General features: G+C 30.8%; 1 protein-coding gene across 3 annotated transcripts in view; it reads left to right on the forward strand.

The window, feature by feature from the left end:
* The window catches only part of LOC130451732 (lachesin-like), a 272,197-nt gene that overhangs the window by 29,127 nt on the left and 225,696 nt on the right, over positions 1 to 17,374 (forward strand). The gene's annotated exons all lie outside the window — the stretch shown is intronic.

Here is a 17,374-nt window from a genome sequence, read left to right on the forward strand (position 1 = left end):
CAAGTTGCAGTTCTGAGAACATCCCATGCGTTATTTGGACCTCTGTTTTTCAGCTACCTCTTAGGGGCGATCCAGCCAAAAAATCTCAAGAATCACAATTATTCACGGGGAACAAAGTTATTATATATTATTATACAAAAAAGTGTATAATGCTTTAGGTACCAACGGATCATGATTTCTTATCTTATTTCTTCCTTGAAATTTTTTCTGATGATTGGAAATAGGAAACAAGATTTTTATGAGAAGTTTTTAAAACAATCATTCACCATGTAAAGTGTATTTATATTCATATTGCATCAGGTATTTATTCCAAGCTATCCATTTTCTATTAAAACATTAGTTCTATGCTTAAAATAATTATACTTTTTTGATATACATTTTCCATAAACCACTCAACTTTTTCTAGGCTATCCTGAGACCTGAAATCCCTGGATGAGGCTTAGAAACAGATGTAGAGAGACTGTTCAACATGATAGCTTCTCAATTATTTCACAATCTATTAACGTCAACATTAGATCATTGTTACTCAAGTTACTAAGTATGTAAAACTTTCGAGCCCAGAAACACTTCAGGAAAGAAAACGAATTTTAAACTTTAACAAAGAAGTATCTCGAAAAATAATATCCTTATAAACGGTTTCCATTGTGAACAGTAGCGTAGGAAGAGGTTTTAGTGAAATAAAAAATTTAAACATAACTTTATATTTGAAATCGAGTGTGTTATGAAAATATTTCTAAATAAATTCTAAACTCTATGAGTTTCTTTAATTTCTTATTTCTTAGACCTTTTGATATGTTTATGTTTCTAAATCTTCTGTTTCAAAATTAGTTTTTTTCAATTATTTTCAAAAGATAGATAAAATTATTTGAAAAAAAAAAAAAAGAAAAGATCTAAAAACAAGAAGATTTGGAAACAAAAATATCTATGAGTAGTACCAGGACTTGAAATTGTATTACGCTGTGTGTAAACTGTAGGAAAATAATAAATTGATAAATTGATCACCTGTTTAATCTCCTACTCACCCACACCCTTTTCGGAAAGCAATAGTTGATGTGAAAATGTGAAAATATTGGATATGGAGTCCAATTAATTAAATGTAAGACTTACTTACTGATTCATATTTTCAAAACGGTTTAATCACTAATGTTAATATTTCTGACTGAATTTCTTGTTTCCACCTTCTTAACTTTTTGGAAAAAAAGTTGATACAAAACTATAGAGTGAATTTCGAATACTAAGTATACAACAGAGTGAACTCAATGTTCAAATGGAATTCGGAAAATATTAGTCTTCACTTGTATATATTTTCAATTCTGATAACATGTTTGATATGGAAAAGGTATTAAATACTTGCTTGAATTCTATATATAATAACTCATAGAAAATTATAAATTACGATATATTTTTTGAATGTGGCAATTTTCTTCAAAATCGCTACTTTCAGGAGAGAAAAAGATAAAGGAGCTTATCAAGGTATGTTGCTAAATAAGAAGCTGTAAAACTTATATACGTATAGTTACTTTCTGGCAACTTCGGATTCTGAAAGTTTCTTGGTGATTCTTCTTTCCCATTGTCATTAAAAACATTGTTGTTTACAAACTATAAGATGGTATTAAATTTTCAAAATGAGAAATTATTGAAAAAATTGTTAGTTTGTATTGACTTGAATATTGGAATCTCATCAGAATCCCTGTAACTTTTCGAGATTAAGGACGGGAGAGACTCTAAAACAACAGATTGGTACAAAGTATCTTTATCGAATTGAATAATTATCAAAGAGCCTAGTTTATAATTTCCTTTCCTAATATTAATATTAAATATTCAGGTATATATCAGCAGTCATCGAAATAGAAGATTATTTCCTTATTTGGTAATAATTCATAGATGAAATGGATAGTTGCATTTAGGATCATTCAAGTTATAAAGGAAAGAAACGAAATTGAATTAATTTCATAGGGCTGGTCTTGAGTGCGAATGTATTTTAAAGTAAAGAGTGGACTTCAGCAATCCAAATCACTGCCAATTGTCTTATTCTTTGCTCATTTCCATAACTAAAATGAGCCTTAGTATTTCTCAAATACAACAAATGTATGTAAATAATACTCTGTTGCATTTGTTCTTGTTCTAGCACGATTATTCAATAGCGACTTGTTTATTGAAGATTTGATTTTCTTGTCTGCACTTCTGTCGCTCCTTCGCCTGGAGTGCCATATTTGAATGATGTGTTATACAAAATATGAAAAACTTGATGCGTTTCTGATGTTTTTACAAGTGTCACAAGTGGAAATTGATAAATAGTTTTCCTAGTTATAGCAAAATATATGTGATATTTTATCAGTTTCCACTATTCACTTAACATAATCAATAATTACAGTGACATTTTCAATAAAATTCTCAATAATTGGTAAATCCATTGTTAGAAACAATAAAATTTGATCCACTTAAATATATCTCAGCGTGCCTGCAGTAAGTACATCCATTTCAGAAATACAATTTCAACACCGAGATTTGGTAAAACTTCTCAAAGGCTTGGACATCAATAAAGGCACTGGCTCGGATGGATTATCGCCAATTTTATTGAAGAAATATATAGCTTAACTAACAAGTTCGCTATACAAACTCTTTTCTTTATCATATGAAAGAGGTCTCTTCTTCACAGATTGAAAACTTATATAGCGAAAATATCAACCATAAACTAATCTAAATCTTAGAAAAAACTTGGGAATATCCTATTCAATATCAGAACATAAATGATCACAATTCATTATAAAGTATAGCAGCAAATCGAAAAATCAAGAAATTATGATTTAATATTATAAGAAGCTAAAACTATTCATTTTTGAATAACCATATCTTCAAAATTACCAGCATAACTTAATTATTGTCTTGAGAATTTTTAGATTAGAAGAAATTTTGACTTTTCAATGTAAAGCAACAAAGTAATAGAGACATGCACGGTAGAAATCTTGTTTTCAACTTCTAAGTGCCACCTCAATACGTTATCGTTTTTCATTCCAAGGACTTTGAATTTTATTTTTCTTTGATGGGCTGCATATATTATTTGGTTTGGAAAATTCACTGATTAAAAAGTGAGTGCAAAAATTCATCTTGAGGGAGCCACTTTTATCGCTAGAATAAATTGTTTTGGGCACTATAATATTTAGAATGTGAAGTTGAGAATTTAGAATAATTTTGTCATCAAGGTAATGATGATGTAAAATCTATTATTGAATTGCAAAATAAACCGAATTATGAAAAGTGAGTTCTAAATTAATTTTTATCTTCAATGAAATATCCACTTTTTATATTTTTATCTATGATTCCTCATTTGTTTGTGTAGTAGTAAATTTATTGTTAAGGGTATATTTATCGTCAATCTTTGAGAACTAGAAAGATAAAGTGTGTGATTTCCAAAACAATTAGAGCTTGTCTAAAAAGCGTTAGCGTGCCATCCAACAGTATGTTATCCATGAGATAGTAGGTACTTCGATGGCGTTTACCTATCTCTAGGATTAAAAGCAGGAGAACTCATATAACGCCTAATGATGAAAAATGTTTTAATTATACATTCCCATATTATCAGATATTAAGGCAAAAATTTGTGAACAGTAATCGTCCAAACTAATAATAAATCAACATTTTTATAGTCACAGCTTTTATTAAAAGCCATTAGTTTCGCAGCAAGTAGTGGGGTGTGAAGTGCGCTCGTTCTCTTTATAAAAGAGAAGTGGCTGCTTCACCAACCTGCTGTATGTTGAGAGGCTGCACTTTTACAAACATTGCCTTGTTGAATTAAAATTAATTGTTAGTATTATTACTTAATTGCTATTCGTAAGAGCAGATACATTGTTGTATGTGGCATTCTATATATTCACAGGGAAAATGGAAACTATAGATACTATTTTAGAAGAATATATATATATATATATATATATATATATATATATATATATATATATATATATATAATATATATATATAATCATCTTGGAATTTTCTGATGAGAATAAGGGAATGCAAGTATATTTTTTACTCTAAGTTCAATATTATATTCTATTTTTATATATTTAGTAAATCTGGGTAGTTCTTGGGGATTAGAATAGTTTGTTAATGGAACTGCTAGACTTTATTTTTCGGTTTAGAACGATATTTCGTAGATTATACCTCTAAAGTTTGTATTATCATTAAACAATGCAATGTTTATCATGCACTGTGTATTTTCTCTGCGTCTTGGAACTAAAGCAAAGCAAGTCAATTAACCAGAATTTTGAGTTGCCATCCGTAATGAACTGGTTTATATACACTTCCTTATTATATATCTGATGAGAGAGAATAGTAAGCACGAAACGAACTCTACCCTCCCATCGTTTTCTCATAGTAACAGATTCTTTACGTTTCCCAATCGTTCATAAAATGCGATTTTTCCTGTGAATTCATCTACACCATCATAGATAATCACCGAATTCCAAAATGCTAGGAATATATTCACTCTCATTTCAGATTGTTGTCGAGGACACGAATCACTGTTTGGTTTTCTATTACCCTTTTTTGCTTTCTTTTGTAGAAGTTTTCACTTATCTGGAGATATTTATTATTTGTTAATTTAAGTGTTTTTGTGGAATAAAGAGCTTGGGGTGAACAAATTGGTATATTTTAAGTTAAGTTAAGCAATATTATATCAAATAAACCGAAAGTTCCAATGTTTCGAATTAGATTTTTTTTAAATTCATAATAAAATATCCCATTCCGTTTATTGCAATGAGTACAAGGTAAAAAGCTCCCATAAAATGAGGAATGTAACTTTTTGTTACAAAATCTTCGGTCCAAAAGAAAATCAATATATCAAAGAAGATTCACCAACTCGAATCAAATTTAAAAATGATAAATCTAAATAGACGCTTTTACAAAAGAAAATAAAATAAAAAAAAAAACAAAAATGATCAAAACTTCTGATAACATTGTGACTGTTGGTTGAAGATACATCATACCAATTATAAGTTTCAGAAGTCATTAGATTTCATTTAATACCAAATCAAAAGCGAATTGTTGTCCTAGAAATTAAAATCTGTATGATTATCAAGACTGGATATTGTGATTACATATACAGAAATCCGTGACATATGCAGTAAGTTTTCCGACTTGCGGCCTTTTGCAGAAGAGTAGGGATTTCTAGGAATGTTCTATAGGCCTAATGTAATATCTGCGTTTTCTAGAACTGTCATTGACTTTTACTCATAACAGGTAGATTGTAAATTGTTGGGGAATCGTCTCGGCTTTTCTTTCACACTATACCCATATCTAGAAAATACTGTTTTAAAAACTCTACATCTTTTCTTCGGGGTCTTAGGGTGGCATTGGGCGGTCATTGCTTACGACACTCATAACAGGTGGTGTGAGTCTTGAATTATCCAAATTTAGTGGTCAAAATAAGTCCAAATGGCATTATTATTGACGCTTTTAGAGTATACGTGTTAGTGAATAGATAGTGGTTCATATATTGTACACAAACCCAATGATGTCTACTTCCGTAACAACTTTGTCAACACTGAGATTATTCGTACTTTAATGAAAATCAAAACCTGGCAGGTACGTTTGAAATGAAATACTGAAACAATGTACAAAATAATGCCGTGGAAACCAGCGTTAGTGTGTAGTAGTCAATATTTGTAACGGATAACTACCTTAACGTAATGTGTTGATGATTGCTAGCTCCTTATACATTGGCGCGAAGTGATGTTCTCCAGTAAACGTGTTGTTAGGTAACTAAAAGCCATTGTAGAAATATCAAACAACTAACAAGAATAAATGACGCAAAAGTAATACTAATACCATAAATTAAATTATGTATTGTTTTCAGAACTATACAGAAATGCTAAATTAAAAGTTATTAACACGTTCACAAATGATTTCCCTTTCAAATAATACTTCCGTTAGTCGTTGAAATTAGTGATATTCATTTACGTATTTAATTTTTACCAGTTCAAAAAACTGGGAAGATATACATAAAGGGAAAAACTGTGCGCTTCTGTTTGAAGTTTCATACATCGCGAAATGAGTAGTTCAATTCGATCTATAGGATTAGAATTTGCAATGGCTAAATCAAGATCAGTCAGTCAAGAACAGTACTTTTGAATAGTCCAAATGGATACAAGCCAAATTAAAAAAATATCTCAATGTAAATACTGAATAAAATAAAACTTCAGTATGTAGCCTAAACCAAAGTCATAATTTTTTTATAATTGGAATGTTTCCAATCTCACCAAGCAGTCAATAACTGATTAAAATTGATTGATTGATTGATTGAAATAAAGATTAAGAATAGATATTTATATATAGATACCATGATTATTCAAAATGGACTGTAGTTTCTGAAAAATATAAAAAATTGGACATTCATTCGCGATTGTAGTGGTGGACGACTTTCATGGTGTTGATGAAATGATAGAAGTCATATGCTGATATATTCCATTTTTCAACATACATCAGAATTAGAATGTATGATTGGCATTTAGTGCCAGAATATTTGAAATTCCCTTTAACTTGCAGAAAAATTTTTCAATGTTGCAATTATTCTCAAGCGATTTGAAATGTTCTCAGATTGTTTTAAAATAATTTGAAATGTTCATACAAAATGTAAAATTGTGAAAAAACATTTAGTTTAATTGATACTGTGCACGCAAAACAGTCACGAATAACGATTTAGTCGGGTATGTCTTTCTATCTAAATTCGGATTATAATAAAAAATAGCATAACCTTGTAGTGACTCAATTGATCATATCACAAAAATTAATTTTCTATATAAATAACAACAAATAGAAGAACACGGTAAAACAATGAATGAGTACCATTCCAAGAATAATTCGTTCCAAATAGCTCAAGCATTAAAGGGAATCTTAAATCGCTCGCAGGACAATCACGCTTACGAATGATCTTCACCTCCTGTTTCAATAGAGATAATTTTCAAATGAACTTCTTTGCACGTACTTTTTTGAAAAAACAGTAAACTTGTTTCAACTCGTCAATCTTATTAATGTGAATAACATAGTGACTGCTGAGATTGTATATTGTAATTTTTATTTGAAATGCAATAATTCCGAAGATATGGAAGTGATAGTTAAGGTTGGAAGATGGGAGAAAAAGAAATATAGATAGAGGCTCGGTTAATTACTGACTAATCATCTCAACTCTTGAAAAGAGTATTATAAAATCCAATACTCACACAGACTTTTTCAACATATTCTGACTAGAAACATAAAGTCTCATCATTTTTGAAATATTGTTTATATCAACCAATATTATAGCTTATGACAAGAAAGGAAGAGAAATTAACTAAATAAGTGGAGACCTACTTTTGACATAACACTGTCTTGTCAAATTTGTGAAGAACTTAATCGTGATTAACCATATCGAATCCTTTGAAGATAACAGATTGAATAAATCTGTCACTACTTTCAACCAAATAACTTATATTGAAAAAAAGGTGACCGTACCTATCAAAATTGTAGAAAAGAGCAACAGAATTGAATTATGTATTTCTGTTTATCAGATTTGATATTTAAATTCAAAATTATAGAATTAACATTTTTCTTTATCAATTAACGTGTAAGAAGCCCAAATAATTCAATATTATGCCTTAAATTGGGTTGGTTATATACAAAAAAAAATATATTATGTACAAATCAATTCTAAATAATATTTACTAATATTTCGAAACTGTTACTATTCATTGCAAGTATAATTGAATCCCTTTTAAATGTTTCATCCGATGAGTTTGCTTACAGTTTAATTTAAGTAATTGAAAATTATTATTTTCTATTAGTGGCCTGGAAGTATTAATTTGAAAGCTTTCTTACATTCTTTTCGAATATTCGAAGTTTCAGCTTATAAGACTGTTGAAAAGTATTTTTATGGATTTCCTCCGATAAAAGTCATTGGAGATCATTAATGCTTGAAGCTGACTGAAATAACATAAAAACAAGACCAACAAAAAATGATTAAAATCAAGAGCAAAACTTATTTCAGAAAGAATTTTTTTAATTATCAATTTTTTGGCTTCTACGTGCGACCCTGGATAACCGAGAATATACGAGGGCGTAAAGAGGAGTAAATTGCATGTAAATTGGAAAGTTTAGCAGTAGGAAAACTTTATTGAGGAAACTTTTATATATGTTACGTGCAATAATGAAAAGATAGAATCTGTGAAGGCTTTCCTGCAAATTTATCGGTCTAATGTTTCGTTTTGCTCGACGATCAACTTGAAATAAAGTGTTAGTCCAGTTGTTAGAAAATGAGTTTCATTTAAATATGTGAAAACACAAAGGTTTTAAAAAACAAAATATTTTTTCAATCTTCAACAGTTTTACAATATAATTTTTCATGCGTAAATGAACTTTTAAAAAAAATAAATTTTTCAAGCAAATTTCCATTAATTTCTTCACCTACGAATATATTACAAAAATGCATTACAAGAGAACACAGTAGGGAATGTTGTTTCTCGAAAGTTTTCACAGTCGAAATTAACGCCCAGAAAAAATGTGATTGAAGAAGTGATCATATATTACCTTTTGTATTAATCGCATAAGTAAAGAGCAATCACAACATATCTTTAGACGGAAAGAGAACCTTATAAAGAATTCAATGCAAGCCTTTATAATTTGAATGATCAAAATGCATGGATAGAATGGATACTATAATTTTATTATCAGCTGGATCTTCAGAAGTTTGGACCTTTAACTATGTGCTGAATTCATCAGTCTTCTTTTAATTCATGATAATTAAACATATTGACTGACATTTATGACGACAGAAAATTTCAATTTCTCATATTCCTTTCCATACATTCAAAATTCTCCATTTTCGGGTTTGCTTGAGTAGCGTTATTTTATTTTGAGATTCTGTTCTTTTCACTATAGAGGTAAAAATGATTTAATTGTTTCAATTAAAATTCAAAATTGATGTATTTTTTCTTTTATACCTTCAGTTGGTTTTAATGTATAGTACTCACTAAATTGCTATTCATGTCGATCATACTTTAGACCGACTTTTGTTTGTGTTTTTGTTTTGTTTCGGAGTGACTTTTAAGTAAATCCGTATGGTAAATCATGTAATAAGCCCTGTAATATATCCTAGAGAAAATGTCACCATTTAACCGGATAAAATAACAGGACCTATGAGAGGTTTGCCGATTATGTCTGCTCATACAATGATTCAAAACTTTTATTTTCTTATGAATACATTTTCTTTGTAACTCTCTATACATTTTCGGCTGAAGCTCAATTTATCGCTGAAAAGAATTTTATTATGGAACTGACGATATATTTCTTGAATGAATTCACAAAATGTCAACCGCAAATCTGTTGTTGGAGATTTGTTTACTTTGTCAAAAACAATGATGTAGAACTGCTATCTATGAATTCCATGGACTAAGTCTTTCGAAACTCTCATTTCATGAGACAAACCACGAAGGCTCATTAGGGAATGCTCTTCTAAGATATCTAGAATGTTCTCAGCGACGGCATGCAAATTCACTTCCAGTTGTTCAAATCTCCTGTCTTTACGGGGACGTCTTTCAATTCTTGCAAACTTGCAAATGTGATATGATTTGGAACCGGATCTCTCTTTTTCGACAAAAGTCAAAGAAAATCAACATGTTAGTTGGTTAACATATGTTATCGATGTATTATGATTAGTCGTCATTCGTTATGGATAACTAGAGGTAGAAACAAGAGAATGGAACAAAAATTGTAAGTAATAAAAAACCGCTACACTCGAATTCTATTGTTTTCACAACTAAATGAGAAATATCAATGATTCTACATGAACATAGACATTACAGCTTTTATATGATTTTTCTTGGAACGAATTAGATATATCTCATCAAACATATAATTATTTCTAGTCTAGAATCTGAAATTATTTGCCAATTTGTATTGCAAGATGGTTATTTTACCACTAATTATGTTATGCCGAGTATAATGAACATTTCAGCGTAATCAATTTTGAGCAAAATTACTGATTCTAAGATTAGAATGAAACTTAACAATTTTAGATATAGATAAGTTGGGTTACGGCAATTTTTTCAATACGAAGAACTCACAGTTAAATCATACTTCAACTTTTTAGTGGTTATTGTCGAAACTTTTTATCCTTCGATTTCAAAAATTCATATTTGGAATATCGTGTTTCTAGACATTTTTTCAATTTTGGGTTAGTTTCTTATGAATTCATGTTCATTATAACTGAAAATAAGTATTTTTATTCTATGGAAGAATATAATTAATTTATACAGGGCGAGTCATAAGGAACTTAACATACTACTACCATATGTAGAGTCTCTTAAGGATATATTATGTGGCTACTATAAGCTGTTAACTCTTCGTTATCAATTATTCAAATGATGTACAGGGTTATTTGTGAACTATTAATTGGCTATAGGGTTTACACATTTGGTAATTTTATACTTTCGTGGTCCCCTCGTTTTATGGCTCTAGAAAATCGAAAAATCATTCGATTTCGATGAATTTGTTTTAAATCTTTTTGTTACGGTGGATTTATGAAAAAAATTATGAGAATAAAAAAAATTAAAACTTATATTGGTTTCAGGTCTTTAAATGTTCATGAATATGCACTCAATCACGTATAATTGTTGATAATTTTTTTCCCAAACATGGAACGAAGTTGTTATATTTTATTATAATCTACACAAAAGAATGAACAAATTGAAAAAAAATTATACAAAAATGGTGATTTATCAAATTTTTCCAATTAAAAATAATAAGAATTTCTCTTAAAATTGACCTTTTCTCACATAGAATCGTTTGTAACTTTTTTATTGAGTAATCATTGAAGTTTTTCAATTTTCTAGAGCCAATAAACGAGGGGACAGCGAAAGTATAAAATTACCTAAATTTTGATAATTCATAATCAACCCACATTAATACATACATGAGCTTTGACTTCTCAATTAATTAAATTTATTATTCATGGAAAATTATGCCTCAATACGATTTTTGTCCAAAAATTCAAAAGTGGGAGTTCGGCTTTGATCGATAGCGACACAACATGCGTGTAAATCAGCTCCCAGGATTTCGTATATACTACAGTGAAATATTTGAAACATTACACCGATTATCTAAATTAGCTAAAATTTGATAATTTATCAAGAGATTGTGATTCATTTCATCGTACTATACTTCTTCGTTCGATAAAAATCATACCATCTAACAGCCTTATCAGTTGCATCTGATGCGGTAAAGAGCCGTATTTAGGCTAAACGAATCCAAACGAGATATGGAAATAGACAATAACTAGCGACAACAAAAATCTCACCTTTATCTTAACATGCATCTCATCATTAACTCAATATTCAACTATACTCCAACAATAAGTCTTATCTCAACTTTCATCTTCATCCTCACGTTCCTACTCTAAAGTAGCTACCAAACCTCAAGAGGCTACTACATCCCCTTATCCATCTATTGCACAGCTATCCACTTAGGAACACGAAGGACCTTTATCAACCTACATCAGAAATAGTTAAGCGCTCAATACTGAAGAATACAAAAAAATGCACAATGATTTGCCAATAATTGGAATAAATCTATAACATGTCGCATTTCGCAATAATTTGAAGGCATATTTACTGGAAAGTGCCTTTTACTCTATAAACAACTTTTATTCTAATACCAACATTTATTATGCACTGTTTTAATGTTACGGATTTTTAATACAAATTATGACGTATACATGTAATTTAATTTAATTACATATAAGAATTTTCGTATGTACATCTTAAAAGATTTCGTTATTCATTGTAGTTTTCTTATGTATACTTTATGTTTAGATCTTATTTTATTGTCTACAAAAACAATTTTTAGACAATGAAGCATTTCTCTTTGTCTTTTTCTCTAGTTTTCGGGATACGAAGAAATAGATTATCTGCTACTAATTTCAATATGTCGGAGATACAGTAAATCGGGCTGTTAATGAAACCAACCAATTATAACTTTTACTATATTTGGTGATAAAAATTCATTCAATATCTGCGTTCAAAATATCGTACAGCTTCCAATTTGTAAGAGTATCTATAACTTAATTGGACGGTTGTCCAAAATTGAAATTACGAATAATATTCATATTGATTAGGCAATAATATGTAGAATAGTATAATTTCAATTCGTCAAAAACTGACAGACCTCATATTCAGAGCCAAACCAGAATTAAGATCTAGTATTGAGAGAAAATTATAAACTATGATACTCTGAAACCTGGCCAAATGAAAGATTCAGTCCAGATTACTACAAAATTCAGAATAAACGACGGGAGTTGATTAAAAGAACGGACGTTCTATTATAAGTCGGTCACATATCTTATATGACTTGTCTATAATTGACAAAACTTGTTTGCTTTAATGCACCCATTGTACGGTCCAGATATTATATCATCGGTTTAGGTATTTGCAAAACTTTTTTTGATTGAGAAAGAGACGTCGAAATATTAGTCGCCAAGTTAATTGCCGCTGAAACACAATTTCTAGGCCAGTGGAATTATTGAAGTAACCAAAATGCTAGGGTCGATTGAGGATTACGATGGCATATATGTACATGAATAACATCAAATAAACAATACTTTCATTCAAAAATTAAGTAAGAATCAAAAAATACTGTTTAAATGATTATAAAGTTGTCAAGACTAGCACCAATAGGATATTATTACTGGTGTTTCAAATGAATGTTAGCTCGATTAGTAGCAGATATTCGAATAAATGATTTAATGTTGATAAAATATATTTCAAGATAAAGTTATGCGTATCAACCATTATTTTTTATGATAAGCGATATTTTTTATCGCAAAATTGACGGTTGATACAATTTCTCAGTGTATTATGAGATATCTCATCGTTTCGTGATCGGCGAATGAAGTACTAACTGAAAATGTGTTTGGGTCATATCTGTGATAATCTATAACTACCATTAGTTCCCGATTCATTATTCATCGATGATATTAATTCCGGACATTTATCAAGGTTTTCCTATGTTGACAGTTGACTGGTGTTGTGGCCAGTTTAACTATATTGTGTCTAGGAAGGGACATCGGGCACTAATGATAGAATGATTGACCGAAAGAGCGACAGATATGATGAGGAAAGGGCGACGGCGACGACAGCATCGGAAAATTCGGCAGGCTGTCGCCAACAGCAATACGATCGTTTTCCGAGTGTTAATGAAGGCTTTTTGAATACAAACTCTCATAGCTCATCGGCGACGAGTAGAAACCGCGCGTAATTTTTTTGATAGTACACATTATTGGCGTTGACAGCTTCCACTCGGTCATTTATAAGCACAAGGTCAATTAGATGTGCATAGCGGGATCTGCGACTGATGGCACTCTGCCCGTTTGCCCCTGATATTCTGATGGCCACTGTTGAGTCAAGTGTTGCTTGTTGGTTTGACACGGCGCTGGCTGACTGACTGGTTTAGGTTTGGTTGGTTGGTGTGTCATGATCGCTTTCAACCCTCATTTACCGTGTACACGACATTACGACACGTCGAATAGCGGTTCCACATTTCAAAATGGCAATCACTGGAATTATAAGATTTGATATTTATTGAATCAACACATTACACATCATAAATATGTATCATGTATTTAATCCAATACATAGATATGTAGATAAGTTTATAAATCTCTTGTTTTTTTAAATATCAAATACTAATATGAAAAATTGAAAATATTTCAATAAACATATGAATGCTCTTTCGTTTCTTTTTATTATTTATAATTCCAAATTCTCTTCTATTTTAGGTTTCCTTGTTTTTATTTAAGATAAAAAAGGTGACTTTCCTGTGAAAGAAACATCCAGTAGGTACTGGCTTTCAGTTAATAGTAAGGAGAAGGTTTATGATGTCCTCAATAACACGTAAACCTAGTTTGTATTTTCTTATAATTTCGACTGAATATTGTCTACTTGGCAATAATCGGAATTGTAGGTTCATACCAAGAGATTAATAGATACATTTTTATTGAATGCAAATGGACTTTTCATTGCTGCTGAAGTTGGAAGAACTGCCACACATAGAATAGGTCACATGAATAAAGATTAAGTATTCTAACAAAATCAAGCTACAGGAAAAATATAGATCATAATGGATAGTAAACAAAGAGGCTATTGAAGTTGACAGTTAATAACAATAATCAATTATAAAAATATCCAGAGCAGTGGGTGAATATCGTATTTTAACAATTTCACAATTTTATCACTAGAAAAATTAATTCAAGCATCTATAGTTTTATGTATTGATCAGTGAACGACTATATTATACTAAATCCCAGTATAACTTTCATCATCATTCATATAGTTCATTCCACCTATCTCTTATAGCGATATAAAAACGAGGATCTGTTATATTTTAAGAATCCTATAATTGAATATGTCCTAAATATGTTATTCGAATATACATATCAAAAAATAGCATGTAATGTGTTCCAGTTCTCTTCTGTGTTTGTTTGCTTCAACGTAGTGATCGGCAGTTGTGACCTCATCAATTAACAAAACAAAGCGATTAAACAATGCTTTTCTTTGGTCAAATTTATATTCATATTTATACGATTCGGTATCTGAGTTGGAATACCTCGAACCGTTGGTTTTAGTATATAACACAATGTTCACATTACACCATAACTCACAATTACACTGTCTAACCAAGTTATCATCGTCAGAGACTAAAGGACTCAGGTTAACTTTCCGTCAGTCACCTAAGACGTTAACTTGGTTATCGCTACGCACGTCAAACAGTGTAATTGTGTGTTAGTGTTGTTGTAGTGTAAATAGTGTATAATTCGTTATTTGACTAACAAAATCTTTGGGAAGTGAAATGCAATTTTAAAATCTTTTAATTTATCGTAGCGCAAAAAAGAAAAAACCCGGTAAATTTTTGCTTGAAGATGTATGTTTGCGCATTAAAGGATTAAAGGAAGGTGTTGGAAAGCATGCTGAGTTGTGTTTCAATAGCCCATTACTTTTATGTTACTTAACACTACATTAATTCTTTTAGAATGACGATGTGTAGAGTACATATGAATGGAAAAATTAAAGTTTACATTTCATTATGCTTATATACTTACTAATCTAAAAAAAAAAAAGAAAAAGAAACGAAAAGAAAAGAAGAAAAAATTGCACTTAATTTTAAAATTCACTCACTGTTTTCAGGGAGGTAACTTGAGCTGTTCTTGCTAGCAAATGTTGGCATTAAAGCTCTTGATGCTGGGGTGGATTTTATAAAACCATCTCGGTTGTTGGCACCGACCACTATTTTTGATGCTTCAGTCACTAATATTACGCAGCGTTCAACTGCTTGCGTTTGGCATGGAAATTTACCAAAATTCCATTCGTCAGCCGTTTCACCGGCGGTAATTTTAGCCCAAATTTCATCATCAAATACTTTGCGCAACAATGGAGGTGGTGTAACCGCACTCCTTTTCCAATCATTTTATTCAGTATAATCGTTTGCCTCAAAGTTAATTTTCGGGGGTCGAAAATACCTTATTTGTTCTGCTTTAAAGGCTAACTTTCTTGCTTTTAGGATTCTTCTGAACCCTAATTCTCTGACATGCTTCCTTTGATCTACTATCATCCTAAGGAGCAAGTGTTCCGGATGGGTGAACTATGCGTTTCTTTCGATCACATTATCAACTATTTGAACCATATTCTCTGGTAGAAGTCTAGTAGATTTGATAACTTTTAAAATGTGTTCAGGGCCATCTGTAAAGTAGTTGCTTTTCTTTATTTTAAACCATACAGGCATGTATTATTTAAGAATCAACAGAACTAACATTTTATGTTCATCTGAAGGGTGTTCCACACTTATACATAGTCTCACAAATCTATTAGGTAGCTGTTGTCAGCCACCGTTAGTGGAAAATAGGGCCTAGTTCACGAACAAATAATTTCACAGGTCAGTTACCCAACTTTATTGCACGACTTATGCCAAACAGGTACCGTTGATCTTTGCTTAAAATATTGGGATGAATATCTGGTATTTCACAATTCACATATTAGTTAAACAATTCTGTAGGTTGTCACACTTGGAATAGAAGCTTTATTATAGAAAGCTTTCACTTTAGGTGCTACATTAATCGCGACATTGGAAAAACTAACAGTCTTATTAGTCTTCAAGGCGATATTATACTGTTCATTAAAACAGCATCTAAGAACATCCTCATACGTCGGAAGTTTATTTACTGGCAAGTCTTTCGGGAGACCGAATAGCGGACTCTTAATCTCACGATAAAAAATAGCACAAAACACAGGACAGCAAAATAAAGCATCGAAACCACTGTACGAATGTGCGTCTAAATACAAACTCACACGTGGCGGAGAGGTCACATGATGAGGCGAACGCATCCGCAATGCATTGTGGTAGATGGGAGGGAGAAAAAGAGAAGTTATTGTTTCATTCATGACTTGTAATGCCGCGCTTATGAAATGCAAAAATTTATTGATATGTGAGAAATTTGCGCTATCCCAAGGTGGAAGATTTTAACGGTTTTAATTTTTTTGTTAATTTCTTCATTTTTTATTAAGAATTTTCTCTATAGCAGTTTAACATATCGTTGACTAAGTACTGCGAAAAAAGTTGCATCATCATCATAACTGAAAAATCGCTCTACCGTAAAAATTCTCTTGTTATAGTTGAATTGATATTTGCCGAATTTATCAATATTGGGGAATAATATGAGAAGAGTCATTTTTATAGAATTTGCAAACAGCTGTAGCTATATAAAAAATTTTATTTTGAAAGTAATCAGGATTAATTCACAACTAATTATCAAACTGATATACATATATTCTTCATAACTTAACAGCCTTATTCAAATCTGTAAAGTAAAATAATTTTTTGTTCCATTATATTCCAAAAAACTGGCAGTCTTGAATAGAAAACGAATATTTTATTACAAGATTTCTATATTTTTGATCAATTGTCGATTGGCTTAGTGGTAGTGAGACAATATTTTTGCGTTGATTGAAGAATTATGAGAATTTATCAAACATGAAGTTGGTGTGGTACACATAACATGACGATAGGGCTTTTCGGAAACTATAACTCAAGTTCAGGTAGATTATCAGTTGTTTCCGGGTCCTAGCCCAGAACGAGATTTAGATCACAGTTCGCGATCGTTGCATTCAATTTTAGGTGGAAATTCCAAATTTAAACATGATCTACATACAAGAACATTTGATTTTCATTACTATTTTGTGCGTCAATTTTTCCATGATATTTATTTACTTGTGTAATAGATTCCAGATGTTTAATAGTTGTTATTAAGCAATTATCAACAATTTATCCCCTAGCACGGATTTTGCGCTAAATTCTA

The sequence above is a fragment of the Diorhabda sublineata genome, chromosome X (genome assembly GCF_026230105.1).
Source record: "Diorhabda sublineata isolate icDioSubl1.1 chromosome X, icDioSubl1.1, whole genome shotgun sequence".
Taxonomy (NCBI): Eukaryota; Metazoa; Arthropoda; class Insecta; order Coleoptera; family Chrysomelidae; genus Diorhabda; species Diorhabda sublineata.